This window comes from Strigops habroptila, chromosome 1, assembly GCF_004027225.2.
Source record: "Strigops habroptila isolate Jane chromosome 1, bStrHab1.2.pri, whole genome shotgun sequence".
Classification (NCBI taxonomy): domain Eukaryota; kingdom Metazoa; phylum Chordata; class Aves; order Psittaciformes; family Psittacidae; genus Strigops; species Strigops habroptila.
This window is the reverse complement of record NC_044277.2, coordinates 41083100-41104696: the sequence shown is the minus strand read 5'-3', so window position 1 is coordinate 41104696 and position 21597 is coordinate 41083100. Positions and strand designations below refer to the sequence as shown.

Genomic DNA, 21597 nt, shown 5'->3' with positions numbered 1-21597 from the left:
AAATAACTGCTGTGAATCTGTATCCCTTTTTTTTTTTTTTAGCTTAGTTATCAGAACCAGACGTTGGAAATATTTTCTTTTAGCCCAACAGATACACATATAGGAAGAAGAATTACCTAGCTAATGTTCTGTGAAAGTTTTCATTTTTGTAGGAAAGGGGATGAAAAGATGATTGAAAAGATGATGAATATAGGCAACCTCTCCTCCCCAGCTCCAATCCCATCTACCTGATACTGTCTTTCTTTGAAAAACAGTAAGTAGAGGTGGTCATGGAAAAGTAAAGAAAAATACATATGAAGTGGTAACTGGAAGTGGACTTCAAGCTGCAAGTAAAGGTACTGTCTCTGGCTATTTTATTCCTGTGATGTTCTAAAATACAATAGTTTGTATGATTTGTCCACATCAAAAAGTACAACAGACATATACCTGGTAGATAAATTGATATTTTTTCTTGACCCAAGTTTTTAAACATAGTATTTACATATGGCTTATAAATCTACTGACTTTCTAACAGATAAGTCACTTTCCTATGACCATCCATCTTGCAAATTTTTACACCCAGGACAAGGTACAAAGTATTTGCAAGGCACAGAAAGAAAATGTTAAAAGCTCACAACATTTATAACTTACAGGATTCCAGCAGAAGACAAAGAAGAGCGGATACATGAGGTTTTTTGAAAATTCAGATGTTCTGTTTTGTTCCACTCCAGCTGTATTTAAATGGTACTGCTGCTGAAAGGTGTTGAGATTATCCAACATAGACTGATCTAGACATTAAGGAAATTTTTGCCTTTGGTTAGATTGTTAGTGACAGTGTTGTGGGTTGCAAAGGGCTAATTATGAAATCAGGCGGACAACAATAATTCAGAAAGTTCATTTTAACATGACAGAGCTGACTGGAGGCTTATTATAAATACCAGCTCCATATAAAGAAAGGCAGGAGGGAATTGACTTCACTATCCTCAGCTGTTTTTATTCCTGGAGTTGACAGACACAAAATGAAAATAAAAAATGAATAAATGAAAGTAACTCTTGCTTATGAAGAGTCAGACTTGTCTTATCCACACACAATTTTTTATTGAAAATGATTAAACTCCACAAGATTTCAGTTACTTCAGCTTTTAAAAGTCCCTTTAACTGAAACCCATTCTATACATTCAAAAATTAATCTTAACTTCAATCACGACTGTCCTGTTACTGTGAGTACTGTGAGTTACCTGCTCATGTCTTTAACACCTTTCAAAGAAAATGCTGTGAAAGCCCTGTTTTGGCAGTTAACCTGAGATGTGGCTGAGAAAGCCATGGGCCAGTTTTAAGTATCTGAATGTACCTCAATTTTTAAAAGTCAGGGCATCTCTCTGCCAGACTAGTTGCAGAATCGAAGGATGGTTGAGGCTGGAAAGGACCATAGGAGATCATCTAGTCCAGCTTCTCTGCTAAAGCAGTTAGTGTACATAGCTTGCCCCACACAGCTCATCTTCAGGTATAACAGCTAGTTTGAGGTTTTTTGGGGGGGAAAGGTTCATTCTGACTTCTTTGAACTGAGGAAAAACTGCACAGCCATATAAGGTGAAGACAAGACAGAGACAGCATACTATCTCAGAGCCAATGGAGCCAGTGTAAGTAAATTCTCACCACCCTCAAGGTGCCACATATTCTCTACACTTGGCAATTGAATAGTTCTTTCTCTTGTTCAGGATTCTATTTTGTGGCTTACCAGCTTCTGGGTTTTGGAGCATGTAATTTATTTTTTGAAAGCTGGTTGCGTTCATAGGGCATTCTGTCCCTGGTTAATTTCATTGAAAACAGGTATGTGGTTAAACCTGCAGTTTCTCAGACAGTATTGTATTGATTACCTTTCACCTTTTATTGTGTACTCCTTAAAGATCAAATCACCTAGAGTACATTGAGGAGTAAACTGATTTTCAATTGCATGCCTTTTTATTATACTAGGTACTTTGTATTAGTGGTACGTCAGCTTGTGGAGTGTGTTTACAACTTTCTCTACTGCTGTACATCCATAATAGCTAGAAAAAGGGAAACTGTGGTCTTGCAAAAAAAAAAAAAAAAAGGTCAGTTTAGAGGTAGCTTTTCACTCTACAGAGAACTTCACTGAAATAAAATATGAGTTAATGGAGTCAGACAGTAGTGAAACAATAAATACTTTTTAAAACAGTTGCAAATCAAGAGAAACAAGGTGCAAATTTAACCAAATCAATCCTGAAAAAGAACAAAGTACAGTGTGAAACAAAAAAAATTATGTGACATACAAAACACAAAAAAAGGGGGAAAATGCCCAGAAATAAAAATCAGACTGTATCTTAAAAGAGATTAAGCTCAAAAAGGCCAAAAGCAATAGGAAAGAAAAAAAGGGAACCATATATGGCACTATATACACTGAGTTGTACTTTAGTCACAAAACCTAGTCACAAGTGTAGGAAGACTGTCACCAATTTAATATTTTTATTGCTACATAAGTCCTATCCCTCACCCTGCCGTATTTTTCTCTTCCTTATCTAGTTTTCCTGACCTGTCTTACTTCATATTCTGTGGGAGTGATGACTCTCGCTTACAGGGCTTTCAGTTCATTACGAGAGGTGAGGAGACCTAAGAAGTGCCAATACCTTGATGTAGGACCCAGTGATCAGCAAGGGGATTTGTTTTGGCCAGGGTTAAGCTTTCAGATTGTGCAGCATTTTTAGACCAATGCCATACTTGTGTGACACCTTAAACTACCCAGGATCTCCCTGAAAGTGAAATACAGGTACTCTGTCTGTCTCCAGGGCTGATGTTTCTTCTTCAGCTACTTAACTGCACTATGTCCCAGCAGGTGACAGGATGGAGGAGGAAGATGAATCATTTGGATTCTGCTGCTGTGGACTGACTTGTCACTGGCTTATCTCTGACACAGCTGATGCATCCTCCCAGAGATGTAGCTTGCAGCCCCCGCTCCAAGACTGCTTCCTAACACAAGGCCTCTGCTGCCTCCACCTCTTGCGAGCATCACCTTTGTCAACACACAATCCAGTGCACACCAAGCTGATTATTGGTAAGATGATTCAGGACACATAAATCCCTGAAGACTTCGCTTGTGCAGCTCATCATACTGAAAATTATTTTTAGTCTCTTATAGTAGCTTCCGGGCAGACCTACGTGACTAACCACAAAAGCAGAACTGCAAAACTTATTGTTCTATTTGTGCTCCTTCGTTGTTTCCCATCTGCTTGGCTCTGTGTAAACAGCACATGCTGATGAACGTATGGCTCAGGCAGGGTAAGACTAGAAGGTGGGAGAAAGCAAAGTGCTTCCTACACTGTGGCTGGTTGAGCCTTGGAAGGACAAAATCCCTAACTTTTTACTCATTTACCAACAGTCAGAAAATCTTTTATTTCCTTTTGTATCAAAACGTTTACTTTTTTGTTTGTTTGTTTTTTGTTTTTTAGGTTGGTTTTTTTTTTTTTTTTTTTTTTATTAGAAAGGAAAATTATACAAGTAGTACAGAGCATAGGCCTAGCAGCACTTTTCACTCTGTGCACAGGCTGGCTGATTGGCCTAGAAATTCCCTTCTGGTGTCCCAAATTCTGCACAAGCTGCCCCCAGCACCCCAGCAATCCCAACAGTCCATCTTGCGTTGGCTTGGAAGTCGTGCTTTCCTGCCCCTCCACTCTGACCATGTCACAGGTGAGCTGTCACTGAGCACCATTATGGAGGCCCTAACAAATATACAAAAAAGCACACTGCTATTTGTTCACCCAGATCAGGATGCTGGAAACATTAACTGCATTACAAGACCACTAGGTGGCAATTTAGCAGCCCTGTTTTAAATGTTTAATGTATTCAATTTCTTTATCGCATTAGACACAAACTTGATGAATGGCAAACTGAAAAAAGTTCTGGAAAATCTGTACTAGCTGTTCCTGACAGATACATTGAAGTCTTTCTGCTTACTGCACCCCTCCCAGATGTTCATTAAATTCAGTGAGTACTTCTGAACACCACAGTGAACTCCTCTGGCTGGGTGGCAGTACAGGGAATTATCGATTATCACGGAAATGTCAAAGTCCTTCTAACTCTTTAATGTATACTTGGTGTTGCAGACTGTATAAAATTGTAGCTGTGTATGCTATGAGGAGAAGGACCCTGTGCACAGCCATAGCCATATCATCACGAGATAGCTTTCTGCATACATTGAAGGTGAATTTATGTGGCAGCAGGGGAGCTACAGTGGTTTTGGTCTGTAACTGCCAAATGTGTCTGTGGCGATTCCACATCCCCCTCTCCCTGCTAACCAAAGATCAGAAAGATGGTATGAGCCATTTTCCTAGAAGCTAAAAGGTGTTTTCCTTACAAGCAACTATGGTATGGTTGTCTGAGAGAACTAAATTGCTGCAAAAGACATTTCAGGTGTGGAAGATTTAAGACTGGCATCTAAACAAAGAGGAGGTGAGCAACTCAAGTATATGTGTATGTGACTGTACAGTTATTTTTATTACAAATGCTATATAATTGATAGAAAAAAAATCATAAACTCTGTAACAAAACACACAAAATTCACATACAAGAGCAATGTCTTGATTGCATAGCCCTTTGTTTTTGGGATAATGTTCGTTTTTAGCCCCTCCTCTTCAGTGTTGAGAGTTTTTATGGATTTAGCTTGTCAGTGAAGTGATGCTCAAATGACTTATCCCAGAACTTTTGTGAAAAATATTCATAGTAGCACCCACAGTTTATGATTCAGTAAGGAGATATACAAAGTATTTTTTTCCCTAGTGATCTGAAGTGACACACACTAAAGGCAGTGAGCTTTTGATGTGCTGACATCTGTTCCTGGGAAAAAAAAAAAAAAAAGAGCAATAGCACATTGTAAAATTTCAGCCTTCAGACGCTAAAAATAGGAGGAAATGGAAGAAAAGAATTGCTTCGAGTCAGAAATCAGCAAGACAATATGTAGTGCTTCTGTAGCTTCAAAGCAGCCTGACTCAGAAGCTAATGTTTTGGTAGAAAAGGTCAAGAAGAAAATGGTTTATGATTCTCAGTGATCTTTATACCAAGTGACTCTTAGGTCTCCAATTACAGAGCTGCTACTTGATGGAAAAAAAATTAAGCAGTCTGCTAACAGCAGAAAATATTGCAAGTGAGCACAGCCTACAGTTGCAGGGTGTGGGGCGGGGGGACAGAAGGAATAAAATGGATGAAAAGTAATGAAGGTTTTTGTGGAAAGTGCCTCAATCCAGATGAAAAATAGACCAGAGGATGCTGACAGATAACACAGTAAGAGGAACAGAATTTGTCAATAAATAACGGTATGAATAACAGAGAGATTGATACAACCTTAACATTTCCTTTTTTTCCTGTGATCCCTTTCAGTTGTGTCTTTCATCTTTAAAGGAGCCGAGAAGGGGATTCTCACTTAAGGTAAGAATAGCTTAGCATTAAAGGGAGTTTGCTGAAGTGGGGGCAGGATGAGGAAGTAAAGCTAGTGTTTCAAACCAGCTAGGAGAAAGGAAAACTTATTTCTTCTTTCATCTGTAGCTTGGGAACTGCACTCCTTTTTATCATTAATGAATATGAAGGAATCAATGGAGGGAAAAAAAACCAACAACCCAGGGTTATTGGGATAAGAGGGTTTAAATAGATCTGAAACAGAGCAAGATCTTAAGCTTATAGAATCACAGCATTGTTTGGGTTGGAAGGGGCCTTAAAGATCATCTAGTTCCAACACCCCTGCCACACGGAGGGACATCTTCCACTAGACCAGGTTGCTCAAAACCACATCCAGCCTGGCCTTCCCAAGTTGCGAGGGTTTTTTGACAGCTTGAGACCTGGAGAGTAAGAAGAATACTAAAGTACTCAACATAGTTCTACAAGGGTTCTTTTCTTATTCTTCAGCAACTGAGAACCCCAACCAGCACTGCCCAGTAACAACCAGTTACTGCTAGTGGGAGGTGGCTCTCTGTAAAGCTGCTGTCCAACCTCTTTTAAAAAACGGTCTCTTGTTCTTTATGCTTTGAAGCGAAGAGAAGCCCTGCAAATATTTATATTGTTAAAAGATCCCCCCTGCAATGGGAGAAAAAAGTCACATTAACTATCTTCCACGGTTTTGTTGAGCAACAGGTAGAGGGAAGCCAAACAGAAGCTACAAAGCTCTCTGGCAAAGGCTTTCCTTATTTGACACTGCTTCTTCATGTTAAGTAGTTGCTAATTACACTTGAAAAGGCTCATATTTGAAATTTTTCTTAGAAAAACTCAAGTATGAGCAGGAAAAGCATTTTTTGTGTGCACACTGAGGAGCTTGATGTTCAGTCAATAACTGGTAGCAGTAGGAACCTACTTTCCATAAAAAAGTCTTAAAAATTCTTTCATCCAAAGAGCATTCTAAAAATAATCATTTTCTTTACTCTGAGGAATCAGTGAGGGAATTTGTTTTTGTTTTTATCAAATAAATGAATTTTGATCCCTGGCAGCTGTTTCTTTCTTTAACAAAAATTCAAATAGTTTCATAACATTATCGTTTTGACAAAGTAATAATTTTCCAAACTCTCTTTTTTCCCTGTAAGCCAAGACAAGTTAGTATATATACATTTCAAAACATCTGGCGTTAAACCACCTATTTTTAATTCATTTTTACAGAAATTGCTGTGTTATTTGTTGCCTATATTATTTCTTCTGTTTAGGTCAAAAAAAAATAACCAACCAATAACCTCTTCCATTCTGTATCTGAAACTCATTAAAAAAAAAAAAAAAATCCCTCAAATGCACTGTTATCTAAATAACATACTTAAAACCTGAACTCTGAATAGAAATTAAAGGCTATAGAGTAATTTTTTCCCTATTTTTTTGTGAATTATGACAGTTGTCTTCCTACTTTATAGCTGTCTTTTATCTTCCAGCAGTGACACCCACCATCTGACTTATGATCTCCCTACAGGAAGTCATTGAGTGACACAATAGAGTTAATGAATTGGTCTTTCACCTCCAAAAACCTGATCTAAATGCTAGCCTGAGATAATGAGCATGATGGAGTTCAGTAATGTCAGCAGAGTATTAACTTCTGTTTAAAGGAAGAATGAGCACTGGCAGGAAAATGGATTTTAAGAGAGATTTGGAGCAATTGCACCTGCATGCATTATGGCAACTCTAGCCTTCCTTCATTAGAGCCATATTCACATTATCTCTTTGCCATTTGAATAGAATTTGGCAGAGGTTTGTCTGCAAAGCCTGTGATTTATCAGGGTTCTTTATAGATACTTAAGTTCCGTACCACTCTAATACCTAAGCACAACACCTTCAGTACCTGGCGGTTTAATGTCAGGATAGATCTATATAGAAAATCAGAGAGGAGCACTTTAACCGGTCAAGAGTAATATTTAATATCACAGACATACATAATGACAACATATCTCAGGAAAATACGCTGCTATCTTCTAGTAAGGACTGGGTTAACTGTAGAAGTCAGCAGAACTGACAGAGTGTTCATCTTCCTAGTGCAGAAAGGCCAAATACAGTTTAATTCTTCTGAGGATCTCTATCCCTGCTGAAAGTGGATTATTGGGATGCATTGGAGGCCTTTAGCGCCTATAAAAGTAACTCCCTTGTTCCTTTTTGGAGGGACTAGTAAGAGGTCAGCAACACCTTTCCAAGCAGTTGATCATTCACAGACATACTACAAACTGTCAAATCATCTGGCCAATGGCAAAAAAAAAGTCTTCATATGTGTTGGTGTATTTGCACCATCTTTCCAGCTCTCCCACTTAGTTGTTTCAGACATATCCCACCTGCACTCTCATGGGTCACTTTTCTCAATCTAAAATGGGAAGCACCTCCCACACTTTTCCTAGGTTCTTGACAGGTTTGTAGCTGTGCTGGTCCAGTAATGTTGTTACCTATGTTAAGGCTACTTCAAAAAGTACAGTGTCTGATCCATGTGCCAAAAGATCCCAATACCTTGCCCATACCAAGTGCCCCCATCCACTTCCAAGCTTCCACAGGTTCTCCAAAGCAATGAGGATGGTGCAGTTGTCTTGTCAGTTAAGAAAGTATTTCATCTGAAAAGCAGCAGCGCAATGATAGATTGCAGTCAGTCAGTTATTCCCAATCTGCACTTTTGATATCACTTCTAGACACAGCACTGGGAAGAGAAGCTGGCAGCCAGTGGGCAATGGGGAAGGCTGCCACTTTGTTCTTGAGGTTTTTTTGGTTGATTTGGGTTAGTTTTTTTCCTTCACAGCTCTTGATTCACTCTTAACTACCATCCATAAATAAACAACTTTAATGCAGCTTTGCCCTGCCCTTGCCCTCTCTCCTTCCCCTCCACAGCTGCCTGCAATTCCCACCAAAAGGCTAGTTTCACGTGTCCATATCCAAGTTTATCTGAACTTAGTCTATGCCTGTCTCCAATCAAAAGTTAATTTTAAACTTAAGCAGATGTTTGTCCCCAGCGTTTACATAGTTGGTATATTTAGAAGACAAAGGTTCTCTTGGCTTTTGTTATTCTAGACTAAAAAAGCCAAATTATCTTTGGGTGTGACTGACAGAGAGCAGGCAATGGTATTTGTGCTTAGTCCGTGCCAGAGGCCAGCTGAACCCATGGCAGACCAGGACCAGAAGCCAGGCAGATATGTGTGTGTGAATACCTGCTCAGTGATGCATTTGCAGTATTTAGTCCTGCCCCTCAGGGCCTGCTTACACCAGCAAGGATCAGCCCAGGTCCACTTCTACACTGATGCAGGTATAGGATTTTCAGTCCTGGATGACTTTGCTTTGGTCAGAATATGGGTGGAGAAAATGCGCCTGGATGTGCGAAGCCAGACCTCAATCTCTTCTTGGGCACGTTCTCCAATCCTGCAGTTTACCAAGAAGTTTTTCACAAGCATAGCTGTTAAACAGATGAGCTCTCTTCTGTTCATGGAAGATTGTTGTTAAGTCTTAAGACCATGTCCTTCCACCTGATAAAGCTGAGCTGGTTCCTGATAGGGTTGAAGGTTTTATTTATTTGTTTGCCTTGGGCTGAGGCTCAGAGCTGTAGCACTTGGTGTAGCTGACCTGCCCCAGTGGTATGACCCAGGACTTGCTCACAGACTACATGGACAGAGCACTCAGTGGGCTACTGATGTGTTAAAATGCTGAGCAGGTACCACTGAAATGCTGAATGTGGCACATATCTCAATGCCCTCTGCACCAAGGGCTTGGTATCTTGCGTGGGACATACAGACATGTGAACTTAAAGACCTGCAAACCTGACATGAGCACAGCCCAGGAAATGCTGCTTTGGAGTGCACACATATGAGGGCAACAGAGCAATGTAATGAAGCTTGGAAAGGAGTTATCTTTCGCTTTTACTGTCTGCCTCTTCACTCCATTTATTCTGTGCTCCAGCTGAGAAGAAAACTGTTAGATGTACTAGTGTGTACTGTAATGGCACATTTAGTCAGCTACATTAAGCTTTGGTGTATTTCTGTGTCTCAGATGGCAGTCTTTTTTTTTTTTTTTTAAGTTTTAAAGGCTCATTATTATAAGAGTTGGGGATTTTTAGGGGTTACGGAGAGTGTGAAGTTTGTCTATTAATTTCTTTCAAAAGTGTATGGCAGGTCAGCCATACATAGGGCTCATCCTAGCTGCAGCATACTGGGTAACTCCTGTAACTCCTGGACATGGTCAGAGGGAGAATTCCCAATTGAAGGACAGGACACACACAAAGGAAAATGGAAGAGCCAGGAAGGAAACAGCTTTGCAAATATGGATGGGTGACTCCTGAGGAGAGCAATGTTGAAATCACAGTCAAAAGAGGAGATGAGAAAGAAAGTCGCCCGTTCCTAAGATATGAGAGAGGGCATTGTGGGCACTCAGAAAGTAACCAAGTTGTTAGTTTGAAACCAAGATTGGATGTGGAGGCTACAACACTCAGGATTGGGAAGATCCTCAAGTTCTTTTCTGTCTTCTCTTTCTGCTTTGAGTGTTTTCAGATTTATGATGAAAAAACTATACTTTAAAAAAAGTTTTTTTTTTATACTTCATGCTTTATTTAGAAGTATGTTCTTCTAGTTTCTGTTCTGGAAAAAAAAAAAAAAATAAAAGGCTTATAAATCTGAAAAAGCCCTTTGAGTATTCTGGGAGCGATTACTTCCAAGAAGGAAATTTAGGTAGATCTACCTTAGTGTTGTGACTTATTCAGGATAAGCATCTAAAAGTTCCAAAATACATCTCCAGTTCTCCTTGGTGGTGGTCATTGTGGCATTTGACTGTGCTCCAGGAGGGTGCAGGTTCAGGCTCTGTGGCTTCATCCTGCTCCTTGCTCTCTGTAGTCATATGACTGTAGAAACTGAGCAGACAACAACTTGAATGGTAGTTTACTTGTTCATGCCTTCCTCTCAGCTGAGTATTTTGCATTCACAATTGTATTTCAAAATGTAGCTATCCAGGGTGTCTTGTATCTGGATATGCTCAGAGCAAAATAAGAAACAGCAGAGCCACATTTTGCATGGTACTGTGATCAGGTTAATAAACCTTACAAGCTTTCCAGATAGTATGTTGTTGTGCTTGAGCAGGGCTTGCCACCTCAAGCATAATGTCATCTTAAATATCATTATGTAGCTTCTGCTTCTTCAAAGATATGCATCCAGCCAGCTGAAAACATGGAGTGACCAGGCTCAGTTTCCATCAGCAGAATACACTAAAAAAAATTGTATTTCTGCCAAAAACATGTACACAGAAATGGTAGCTTTATTTCCAAGCTTTAGGTTTGGTTTTAAGCCAGCTAACAAAAAATCTTAAAATCAACAACCATATCTATAAAAAAGTATGACACACCAGAAACACACTGAAATAGCCTTATGTGAATACATAGTATGCTTCAAGTGATAATACTAACAATGTGTCTTGTGCACATAATCTTATTTGCACAAAGAACTAGCAGGGTTCTGCTCTCTGCACCATATATCTGCACCAAAGATATATGGTGCTCGTATATCTTTCCACCATATATGTGGTGGAAAATTGACCAGATGATTAACATTTACCTGACAAGCTGAGATGTCAGGTAAACTGATAGGTGTTTTAATGACCAGTGTAAACAAAACCTATGCTTTTAGCTGGCAGTGAGATGGCTCCGAATCTGTAAAACAGGAATGAAATACAGGCCATATTTGTAGGATGTTGAGGATAGGAATACAAGAAAGGCAAGCAGTACTTATAAAGCATTGCTAGAATGTTTCCTATGCCCAAAGTCAGCCACGAAGCCCAGGAAAATGTATTTTTAAACTTTCTTAAGTAGTGCAGCATGTCCCTTTCTTGGGGAAAGAAGTCTGGCTCAGCAGCTTTTTGTTATGGCAATTAGGCTGCTGCCAGCTAGCACGCAGCTGTCTAACCCACCAGCAGTTAATGTAGAGGTTGCAATGCAGGTATAGACTGGATATGCTTCCTGCAGTAAGGAAGCTACCTTTTTTAACTTGAGAGCACTTTTCTTATGTTCAGACAAAAGTCTACCCAGAATTTTTCTTCCTTTCCCTCTTCAGTTTACTGTATCTGAGCCATGGAGATAGGTTGGTTTTGTTATAACCTAACATAGGTATTGCCATACTGCAACATGCATGTACTTTGGAGTTTCCAGTGTTGTAAGAAGACATTCAGCATCCAGACTCCAAAAAACCCTAGATTTCTATTTAATAAATATTTTTAAAAGGAAGAAAACACAGAAGCCTGATCAATATTAAATCTCTTTGTTGCATACAGAAATGGGAAGTCAGAGAAATTATATTTTATATATAATATTTTATACTTCTATGTTAGATAAATATAATATTATTTTATATTTATATATAATATTTTATACAGTATGGTTCTTTTTCCTGGAAACAACTGTTTTCAGATGATAAAGACCTAGAGAAAGGTGAATAAAAGATTTTGTATATGAAGTTTTCTAAACTTTCTACTACCAGTGCTAATTTCTATGGAGAAGAAGGAAGATTTCAATTCTTTTTAAATTTGGGAAAACAATAGATTTGAAAGAAATGCTGTTTGTAATTCAGAGGTCTAGATTTTGACCTTTACAATCATACAGTTTGCTATTTTTAATTTACATTCAAGTCATTTGGATTCCATTTTGAGGACAGAAAACAAATCACAAATACAGCGTGGTTTCAGAAACTTCTTTAAAGTGAAATCTTACTCACGCAGTTACTGCTACTAGTTTCGTTGCTTGAGTTTCCCAGGTAGCTTTATAGAAAATAATTTCTTAAAAGCCAGTCCTTCCTAGAACACCTATAAAACCAAATCATAGAAAATAAATATCAAGAGGGAAAAACAAAACTAAAGAATCTGGTTACTCTTAATAAGATAGCAAATTATGGAAACTGTCTAAATGGTGTCTTTTCTACTTGTTTAGAAAGGAGAGATCATTGTAACCCAAGTAATTCCTGTTACTATATCAGGATTTATGGCTGGTGTTGAGGGGAAAAAAATAAAGGTTTTAAGAATTTGGAGAAAAAATAATACGTCTTATTTCTGAAAATTCACCAAAGCTACAGTGTGCATTGTATATGGTAGAACAACGGCATGCTGCAGGACATTTAGTGAAAGAAAATAACTTCATGTGATGTATGTATGTCATATGCTTCCTTGTGGTTTCTCACCCCAGGAAGGGACAATACCATTCATTGCAAAATAAATGACACTGGTAATGTTCCATTTGATGGGACTGTTAAATTCCGACTCTGCTACATACAAGGGAAACACATATATATACATTTTAACTTGAGTATTTAACTTCTTATTAACTTCCTTCACATGGAAAAACATATTACCCCCTCTGTCCCATGAACCAATTTTGTCACCATATTTTTTTCATTACTGGAAAAGGAAATCAGAGTCCCTGTCTAAATTTAAAACTTCTTGCCTTCACTGCAGGCTTTTCAATACAAATAAAATCTTAGCTTCCATGTACATTCACTCACAAGAAGTAAAAAATTCCAGAAAGTTGTTTTTAGTCTGAATTTAGGAACTATGTTTGGGTGGTTTCCTCCTTTACAACAGTTGTTAAACATAAGGTCTACACTAAGCTTGGAGAGCTTGTGTGGCTTTTGCAAAGACAGCTTGCTTCTCCACATTACACAGAGAGGAAGCGAAGCATTTATGTGGTGAGGGGAAGAAAACAGGCAGGAAACAGCAGACAAACCCGTGCAAGAGAAATAGGGGCACTAGAAAGCTGAATAGGTTTCAGAGAGCCTTCTATTCATCTACCTGGACTTGTGCAGTGTTCGGCACTGTCCCACATGACATCCTTGTCTCTAAATTAGAGAGACATCAATTTGATAGATGGACCACTCAGTGGCTACATAACTGGCTGGATGGCCTCACGCAGAGTTGTGGTCAATGGCTCAATGTCCAGTTGGAAAACAGTAACAAGTGATGTCCCTCAGGAGTCGGTGTTGGGACTGATCTTGTTCAATGTCTTTGTTGATGACACGGACAGTGGGATTGAGTGCACCCTCAGCAAGTTTGCCAACAACACCAAGCTGTGTGGTTTGGTTGGTACGCTGGAGGGAATCATATCCTGGGCTGCATCAAAAGAAGTGTGACCTGCAGGTTGAAGGTGGTGATCCTGCCCCCCTACTCTGCTCTCATGAGACCTCACTTGGAGTATTGTATACAGTTCTGGTGTTCCCAGCATAAGAAGGACATGGAGCTGTTGGAGCAAGTCCAGAGGAGGGCCACGAGGATGATACAGGGGCTGGAGCACCTGCCATATGAAGAGAGGCTGAGGAAGTTAGGGCTGTTCAGCCTGGAGAAGAGAAGGGACTGTAAGGACTGTAGTGGTAGGACAAGGGGTAACGGGTTCAAACTTGAGCAGGGGAAGTTTAGATTAGATATAAGGAAGAAGTTCTTTACTGTGAGGGTGGTGAAGCACTGGAATGGGTTGCCCAAGGAAGTTGTGAATGCTTCATCCCTGGCGGTGTTCAAGTCCAGGTTGGACAGGGCCTTGGGCGACATGGTTTAATGCGACGTGTCCCTGCCCATGGCAGAGGGGTTGGAACGAGATGATCTTAAGATCCTTTCCAACCCTAACTGTTCTATGACTCTATGATTCTATAAACTGATTCTTCCTCAGGGAGCTGAGGCAGCCTGCCCTGTCCCTACTACCTGCAGGTGGTGCTTCAGAGTCCCAGGAGGTGAGGAGCAGCTCCAGCCAAAGCCAGAGTACCCAGCAGCACTACTCTGATGCTGCAGAGCAGTGGTGTTGGGTCTGTCCTCTGACTTTTTGCACCAGAAGCTGCTGAGGGAAGCACTCCTCACCTGCATAGGTGCATCATCTCCTCCACTGGGCTGGAGGGTGAACATGCCACATCTCCTCTTGGCAAACTCTGGGCAGTGCCACTTGATTGGGGAAGGCCCATTTAAAGCTTTGCATTGTTATGCTTAGAAATGGTCTTTGACATCGAGAACTTAGAAATGAGAATTTCAGAAACAAAGAAGACTTTCTACAGGGAGGTGAAGTACACATTTGTTTCTCTGCATATTCCCTGCCATCAGACTATCTCAAAGTACTTGCCAAGAACCTGGCTGTGTTGAGGAGTGAAATGAGGTGACGGAGTGACTGACCTCAAAAGTCTGTCACACACCAGAAAAGGTGAGAGAGGGAAGGAAATTAAGAGCAAGCTCAGAAAAGTGGTTTGTTCCAGTGTCATTTTATAGGTGTGGCAAAATGGTTGATTACATAGTCCAGAGGCAAAAAGGGAAAACACCCCATCTGGCATGGACTGTTCTTTCATATACAGAACTAACAACTACCAGAATTGCCATGGTCAAATACCGAGGAGAATTTCTGAAAATGAAGGTGAATATTTGTATAGATCCATCCACATATTCTATTTACTTTTTTTTTTTTCCCCCATTTTATTTCTTGAAGTGCATGCCATATGGACCTTTGAGTGTTTCCTGCTAATGGTATATATATGCTGCCTGTGATCATTGCCCTGGAACAGGAAAATTGGAACTTAGAAAGGATTGTGTTAATAAGCCTTTCCCAAATGACACTTTTACAGTCCACCTCTCAAAGGACTACAGTGCCAACTTTGTTGTGAGGCAGATGGTAGTGAAAAAGGTGGATGTGACTCTGATCATTTAGCAGGGAAATTAATTTATGTGGTACTAACCAGCCTCCAAATTGGGTTTATTGGCTCATTAGAATTTCTCCAAAATGCCAAAGCTTTATGTTTTAAAGAAGCTGAAGGTTATTTTCAGGATGTTTGAGGGAGAGAGAGAGGGACAGAGGGAGGAAAAAATTGACTTAATGACTGAAGATCTGTATTAAAGGTAAGATGACAACTTTTATGCAACTTTGGATGAAGGACTTTATTGAGAACATTCTCCTGTCTGGTGGTAAAATACATCTTTATCCATCCTTGGCTGCTCTACTACAAGTGTTCCTACCTTATTAACATTGTACTTCTGACTTGGATACACCTTCATTGAACAAAGTAAATGAAATACAACATGGCCTAGTATTACAGCATATAGATATTTCACAATTCCTTTTTATAAACAAACAAACAAAAATTAATCCCCTTATAGCAGAAGAACTCTGTGTCTAGTTTATTAAAGAGAGGAAATTCAGGATGAAAGTTGGACAACAAAATGAAGATTGTTCTTTACAGCTCACGGTTTTATGTCAGATAGCTAATCCTTATATGGCACTTCAGAAGTTCATTCCTGGCTGTGAAGAACATTACAAAAACCATAAAAGAAAACTAATAGGCATAATTTTTAGCTTAAATTTTACTAATTTCTGTTTGTAATAAATCAGTGTTTATCCCCATTTCATCTTATTTCCCAGCCTACACTGTGTTAACCTTTTTTCCTCAAGTACTATGTTATAGCTCATCCACACAAGATTGCATATTTTATCACTGCTTGTTGCAGTTTATAGTACACTGTTATCCTAAGGATGATTAGGAGCCGTTTAGTACCAGCATGCCTGGGGAAACAATAGTGTTCCTAGATCTGGTGCTTTAAACTTCAGTGCTTCACTTCCATCAAAGTAATTACTTGTGCTTGTAAATGGTCCAAGCTGAAGAGAAATCTACGTAATGCATTACAATATGCACTCTGATGAGATTTGTAAAGATTCTTTAACATTTAGTCCTGAAGTTTTATTAGGCTGCTGTGGTCAACTGTTATTTTTATTAATTTTTGACATTTCATGGAATATACTACAAGACTAATAAAACACTAGTCTGTGGTTTGGTTTTAGATCTCTTTCCTTAGTTTATGTTTACCTTAGTATAAATTGTTTTAGTGGTATAAAATGAATTTCCAATAGATTCTTTCAAGAACAAGTGGTATTTTAGTCCTTCTATTTTTATCACGATCATTTTTTTCTAATTTCATGGAGCGCAAACTTTAAAAGTATTAGCAGTTTGTATCCAGGCACACCTGCACAGAAGCACCAGTCATGATGTGGGTAATACTCCCAGATTAGGCTAACTCCTTCACGTCCACTGATGGGCTTTTTATAGATCCTACACTGCAACCATGATTGCTTTTGCATGATGCACATGACTGCTTTTGCCACTCAAAAGAGGGGCAGCCTCATGATTGCCTTGTTTTCATTTTGTGAGCTGGTATTTATCAGCAGAAAAAGAATCACAGAAAATTCTAAAAAGGGACAAGATCCTGAGAGCCAGAAGCCAGTTGTTGGTGGCTTTTGAAGGTTTGGGAAGGGGCTACTTATATTATCAGGTGACTTCGTGTTTCTTTAAAAATAACAAGCAAAATTTCTGGTGGTTTTTGGAAGTGGGAATGCTTCACAGGCACTCAGTAGTGTCTTCTATTACATTTCAGTCCTGTACTAATACTCATTTTCTCCAGAACAGATTGTCTGTAATTAGTTGAAATAAATACCTGCTGCGGAGTTTAGGAAACCCTCCAGAAGGACTTGGCTAGAATGAAGGATTCCCAGATCCCAAATTGAGACCTAAAATAGTCCTCCCTAATACAGGGGATATTTATATTTGATAGCTTTAACTCTGTTTGGCTTGGAAGTTTTTAAGGCAACTAGACCTCTGTTTCTGGTACCCAGAAATGCTTTTAATTGTGCAATGCAGTGTGTCTTCTGACCAGGTTATTGTTATGATCCAGAAATTAAGTTTGACTCCACTTCACCCTGGTTCTGACAACCTGAATGTGTTTATTTCAGGAAGTCTTGCATGTGGAATGTCCCTGCAAAACCAGCTGTGATCACAGGATGTAGCAAATGGGAGGAAGTGGTAAAAGTTGTGCCAAAGCTTAGAGGCCAAAGTGTCTATGTAGTTGACAGCCACACACCTTCTTTACAGGGAACCATCCACTCCCCTGGTGTTACAAGGACAAAGGCTTTTTCCTCCAGATCTGCTACAGGTGGCAAATGTAGATCAAAGTGGTTGAGGTGGTTGAGATATATTGGCCTAATAAGAAAAGAATTTCCCCATGGTTGGTTATGCTTTCCTTTCAATTACAGCCTAATTCACTCATAATTTATGCTGAAGACTATCTACCTGTCACAGTTGCCTGACTTCTTCCAAAAATCAATATGGTTGTAAACTTTTAAAGGGCAATTAGAGACAAAAGAATATATGAAGCCTGGTGAAATTAAATGGAGCAAGGGAAAAGAAGAGCTGCTCGTCAAATGTTTTTCAATAGTGCCATGGGATTGTGGAGTAGCTCCCTGTGAAAAGCTGTAGTAGTCCAGTGATCTGAATAAAATACAGCTGTGGTGAACAGGGACTGCATGAGCGCATCTTGCAGCAATTATTAGTCATGACAATGAGATGAGTGTGAATTATTAAGATTAAAAAAAACTAATGTCCTCTTACATACCCCAAGACATACCACAAGTGGGCAGTGGAAACACTCTTGATTTATGCCTCCCCACAAAACATTAATCCAAAACTTTATAAGTATGAACTACTCATTAGTATTCTCTCTTACAGTAGACAGCTACCAAATTAAAATATTCTGAGGCTGAGTTTAAAATTTATGTAAAAATAAATTTATTAGGAAAAAAAGAAGTATTTCTATAACCTAGGCTGGTGATTTTCCTTTTGCAACCTACTTTTTTGTTTGATTGCTGGTCCTGGTTTTATATCAGACTAGCATAGCTGGCTGAGAGGTAAGTGCTGCAGCTTTCTTTAAGGTCACAGGTTCCAGTTTGAGAACACGTGCTGCTCTGCATAGCACAGGTTTCTGTGGCAATCCTATTTTATTAACAGTTATCTAATTTTTCATCAGCCTATCCTAGTAGTACTCTGAAGTAGAATGGGGAGGAAGGGTAACACTTGTTTTTTCCAGATAGAGACATTGTGGTCCAACTGTCCAGGCTAGAGCTATGGAAAAAGTGCTTTCAACAGAAAACATGTTGCAGGACCAACCAGAAAAAGCAATTTCCCTCCACATCAGCTCACGGCATAGTAACTTCATTGGTCTTTCCCCAGGTCAGAATGTTTTCATCTTGCCTTCATCAAAAAATATGCAGGATGAGGCTTGAAAAAGTAACTTACTACTCTAAAATAAAAAATTACTTAAAAGTAAACAACAGGTAATTTTCAGTGCAGACCAGACTTCTCCATTTCTCTTTGCCTGTGAGGTAATTAAGGGCTGACTTTCAATACCAAGTCTCTCCAGATTTTGAGGTGGAACCTTGAGGAATCCAGTAACCAGCATCCAAAACACAGCAAACGCTGCAGGCTTGCTGCTCCCCCTAAATCTATGGCAGTTGCAGGTCTTCGTTGCCTAGAAAAGATAGGTGGGCCTATGATATCATACTCTGAGATCCCATGGGAACATTTTGTGGGAGAGTATAGAACATTTTGCAGGATAGTATGATTGATCTGGTACTGAGTATGAACATTCTGGACCAAAAAGTCTACACACTCCTTCCAAATATCATTCCTTTCCTATTCTAACCTCCACTTGAAATACTATATTATCGTTTGCTAAAACAAAAAAAAATTAAAAAAAAAAAAAAAAAAAAATCAAATGCATTTAAAAATCATATACCTCATATTCTGGATGATCATCATTTTAATACATTATGTGTTAGTTATAAGGACTGTGGCACTTCATAAAGGCCAGACCTGCCACCCCAGGTTTCAAGTGACTATTTGAGGTATGTCAAAGACAGACTTTCAGAAAATGGCAACCTTTCCTCTAAGAAGTCAGATCTGTTTAAAATGGGTTGCTTTAGTCACCCCAGAACATTTTCAGTGAGATTCCTGAAACATTCCTGCAATAGGCAGCTCAGTGACAAGATGTACTTAGCCATTCCATGTGGAATCATTTAGGCACATGGTCCAGCAAGGTTTACTGTCTGGCTGCAGCAGACCGATGCTGATAGTGCACAGAATTATTATTTCTGCTTATACTTTACAGCACTGCAGACCTGGGAGACCAAACATTCAAGGAAGACATGCAGAATGAGGTGGGTTCCTTGCTGATGCTGTAGGGCCCCCTGTGTAGACACATTAGAGCAACTATCTGTAGAGTCAGCCTGTGTCTACTGTCACTGGTGATACTCTAGAGCTAGTAGGATGAGATGTATTAAAGTACTTCATTCCCACTGGATCAAGCCCAATTTTTGAAGAGCCTTTGGTTGGCCTTAGCACTACAGTCCAGCATGACACATGTTCTGGAAGGATTATTCGCTTCAGGGCAGCACATGATTTGAACTTGCTCCTTGTGCAGGTGTCGTGCTTCAACACCACCTGTCAGTCTACCCCGAAGATAAAGTGTTGGCTGCTAGGGGAACCACACACCACAGTGTCTCTGCAGAACCCCACTGGTGTCCTGGAGCAGCGGAGATAGTCCATGCCACATTTTTTGCAGAAATTCTTGGGCACCTCTACTCTTCCTACTATTCTGTTGTTCTGTTATTGCAATACTGTACTAACAGTCTGTGATCCCTTGTTCTCTTTTCAATACCCCTATTAGCTCTTCCTCTATTCCATTGTTGCTTATGCTCTAGTCCAAAATCACAGAGCTGGCAATAATAGCTCTGAACTTAATTTTGCTTCTTTAACCCCAAGAGAGAATATTAACTATGCTTTTTTCATTGTCAGCGACATACACTATCAAAGTCCTTAAACCTGAGTATTTATTTACCTTGGTATATAAGGTTGGCTGTTTGCTGATACTAGGAATGACACAGGAGACTATTCGTTAGTGAGGTTTTTTTCATATGTATCCTGGCTTCATTAAATGGGCTAAAGTCAACTAAATTCTTGACTGTCAATCACCCATTGTCGTGGTTCATTACACAACCCATTTCTTAAGGCTCACCACAGCAGGAATTGTTTTCAGTTTTGTTCTACTAATGGAACCTGATTTGGAAAAACTCAATGGAAGTCATGTAAGGAGCTTTAGCTTCAAGTGAAAAATATGAAACAATTTATTTCCCAGTGGGGAAAAATGGGGGTTGGAGAAAGAAAACAGCAGTGAAAGAAAGAAATGCAGATAGATATAGAATCACAACTCAGCCCAGAGTGTGGGAGCCCAAAACACTGCAGGAGTAATCCATGTAATGAACCAACAGTGTAAGAAACCCACAGAGAGTTTCCACAACATTTTCCCTTTGGAGAAGATAAAAATAATTTCCATAAGAATTATAGTCAAGGGCTTATAACCAACACAAAGATAGTATGTTAGGTTTTTAGCCAACTGTTTCTCCACTGTGGCTGAACAAAAGTTGGTAAAGCTCTGCTCCTGCTCTCATATAATGGACTTTGTTCTGCAGCTCACACAGCAAAGATATCTTTATTTGAAGCCCTGGTGTCACATCCTTAAAAAGTGTTGCTATTTGTCTAGATTTCTTGACTCACATGCATATATATATCCAGGTGAGAGTAGCACTACAGTGTTGGCTTTTGTTCTGAGTTGACTATGACAAATAATTCATGATACTTTTAGAAATGTTTAATTTATCCTTTTCTCTCTTAATAAATTTACCACAAACAATTCTGTAGGGGTTTTACATATTCATTAAAAAAATAAAAAAGTTATTCCCTAGCATATTGGTTGCAGCAGAAGCAGGACATTCACTATTTGTAGTTCATTTTCTATAGCTCTGTAACTGGCTTTTGTCCTTAGCTTCATGTATACTCAGCATCGTAGTAACAAAACGCCTTTGCTTTCAAGGATAAATTCTGAGGAAAAAAGTCAAGAAAACATCACAGCTCTAAGGATGAGGTGTACCATCCCTAGAGACATTCAAGGCCAGGCTGGATGTTGTCCTGGGCAACCTGATCCGGTGGAAGATGTCCCTGTTCATTGCCAAGAGGTTGGACTAAAGGACCTTTGAAAGTCCCAACACAAACTGTTCTATGATTTTATGATTATAAAATTATGGTTAAATGGTTACATTATTACCAATTAAATGGTAATGTTTAATTCATGATTCTTATGAATTCTGTGAATTACTATGTTTTTTAAAAAATGAGGGAAGCACTGAAAATAACGTGTAATGTCGCCAGAACTCTAAATCTAAACAGGCAGGTCAGCCAAAGCTGGTGTTGAAAGCAAAGAAGTGAGCACTGAAATATTTGAATCCTTCTCTTAAGGTCGTGATTGGAAACC

At 39.3% G+C, this 21597-nt stretch overlaps 1 long non-coding RNA gene across 2 annotated transcripts; it reads left to right on the top strand.

The window, feature by feature from the left end:
• Window positions 1–1065: 1065 nt before the first annotated feature.
• LOC115604518 lies at window positions 1066–21411 on the top strand. 2 transcript variants are annotated; one of them, XR_003990303.1, is made up of 4 exons: window positions 1066–3049; window positions 5368–5415; window positions 19399–19447; window positions 21160–21411. It is a non-coding gene; the product is annotated as an uncharacterized LOC115604518 (long non-coding RNA). The 2 variants fall into 2 exon arrangements; XR_003990302.1 differs by lacking the exon at window positions 19399–19447.
• Window positions 21412–21597: the final 186 nt, after the last annotated feature.